Source organism: Otolemur garnettii, unplaced genomic scaffold (genome assembly GCF_000181295.1).
Source record: "Otolemur garnettii isolate 467f Iridium unplaced genomic scaffold, OtoGar3 scaffold00060, whole genome shotgun sequence".
Lineage (NCBI taxonomy): Eukaryota > Metazoa > Chordata > Mammalia > Primates > Galagidae > Otolemur > Otolemur garnettii.
Window position 1 is genome coordinate 9,249,587 of NW_003852455.1, and position 2,234 is coordinate 9,251,820.

The following is a 2,234-nucleotide window of genomic DNA, read 5'->3' on the forward strand; positions in this document are numbered from 1 at the left end:
TTGGAAATTTGTCAACTTAACTTCCTGGAACTTGGAAATTTCCAAGTTCTATGAAATCCTATAGTTCTGTAGGGGCTAGAATAGCATCTTCTGCTTGATTCAAACTGGCCAATGAGAAGGGTGCCTGTGGAGTAGAACTTTTTGACTGTCAATAAAAAGGGAAAGACCAAGCCAGTTGGGGAGTGCAGCCATTTGGATTCTTCTATGCAGTAAGCTCTCGGCTGGTGAATAAAGCCCTTCCTCTTATAAACGTGGTGTTTGGGTGCTTTTTCTCTCTGTTAGGCCTCATCTTCCTGCAACACTTTAAGTAAATAAGATGCAATTCTATTCAAGTTCATGTGATTTTAATAATCTTTGAATAAAGCTAGTTTTAAAATTATTACTAAAATGAAACAAAACTGCTTTCAGAATTTAATTGAGACTTCCCTTTGCCTAGGTAAATTGGTAAGATAGATTTATATAGTCTCTTTAACATTAATAATATGCTAATATAAAGATAAAATTTCATTTTCTCTTTGAAATAAGATTTTCAAGTAGCATTAATAAAAATATTGGGAGATTTTTGTTTGCCTTTAGAGTGAGAAAAAATAAAAGAGGAAAGAGAGAGATTTTTGTTTCATGGTGTCTTTGTTTGGTTTTCGATTGTTTGGGAAACTGAATTTCCTCTACATCAAATAATAAAGGTTTTTGCTTTTTGAAATCTTTGATTATCACTTTAGTCAATGTGACAATTCAGAGACTACTATTTTATTGACCTTTGATATTTGACAAACTTCTCTCAAAATCAAATTTCAAGTTCTAAAATTAGGTCTTTTAGACCTTGAACTAACTCTTGAATTTTGGTACGTAAAGATCATACTGAAACATTGTCAAATAAGAAATGCTGTTTTACTTTCTTTGAGTTCCATTTGTACCAATGTATTATTACAATTTGTTCCAAAATTGTATCAGATTCCTAAAATTCTGATGTCTTGGCATATGTTATAAGTAATAATTATGGAATAACCATATGATAAAAGTGAAATTGTTGTATGAAGTAAAATAACCAAATTTCCTTGTTACTTCTGTATATCTTTAATTATGGTTATTCTAAGTCTTTTGTCATCCACAGATAATTATTGTTTTACTTATTATTCTCAAAAAGTGGTTTATAATGAGGCACAAAATTTATTTCTTCTTCAAGAAAGTGTCTGGAAAGAACTTTGACAAGAACCATTGATAGAAGCCTTAAGCAAGGACTGCAAAGGAGGAGGGAGAGGAAAGGGGAGGGACTCCTATAAGGTGATCTGTGCAGCTATTGGTCACTGGCTGTTGCTGGGCGGGGCTTGCCAAGGGGCCGGACTCCCCAAAGGGGAATGAGGAATGGAAGCCCACAGACATGAATAAAAAGGACCAAGCAACGGAGGCCAGACAGTTAAGGCTTTAAGAAATCAATCAGTGTAAGTCAGTTAGGTTTAAAGGACTGAATCAGTGTTTGCCAGTAAGGTTTGGGCAGGCAGACAAGGCATAAAAGCCCCCAAACAGCTAAGCTGCAATGCCAACCCTACGGACGTCCCCCTTCTATTGTATTGGAAGCTTTTCTGATGTCTAATCAACTATCATTCTTTCACTTCTGCATGCCTATGGTCTGTGAATTTATTCTTCGATTCCCGAGACCAAGAAACTTGTGAGAAGAGAAATTCAGTATCACTATTTATTTTTAATAGAACATTTCACAAATTTGCATGTCATCCTTGTACACAGAACATGCTAATCTTCTCTGCATAATTCCAATTTTTGTTTATATGCTGTTGAAGCAAATACCTGACAAGTCCTCTTGGGTACATGTCTCTGATAACTTTGGAGACTATTCGATTGGACTAGGTAGATACAAACTTCCAGGACTAGTTAAAAAGAAGGTGTGGGGCAGCGCCTGTGGCTCAAAGGAGTAGGGTGCCAGCCCCATATGCCGGAGGGGTGGTGGGTTCAAATCCAGCCCTGGCCAAAAAAAAAAAAAAAAAAGATGGTGAGTTCATGAGAATCATGTAACCAACATAGAGCAAAACAAGAGTTAATTATGTGGGTCTAAACAGTAGGGAAATAAAATCTTCAAGACTTTTCTTTTCCTTGTAACAGTGCTGATTCTTTTTATGTTTTCTTTTCCAGAGTATTCCAAACCTTTTTTCTTTGAGTCTATTTATAGCTTTTAAAACAATTGAATAAAGTATACATTTATAAACAAAATTGATACATTT

The 2,234-nt window shown here is 35.2% G+C and overlaps 1 non-coding gene across 1 annotated transcript; it reads right to left on the bottom strand.

Moving 5' to 3' along the window:
- Nucleotides 1-1,696: 1,696 nt before the first annotated feature.
- LOC111726305 lies at nt 1,697-1,799 on the bottom strand. The gene has a single exon (XR_002774114.1). It is a non-coding gene; the product is annotated as a U6 spliceosomal RNA (small nuclear RNA).
- Between the last annotated feature and the right edge of the window lie 435 nt (nt 1,800-2,234).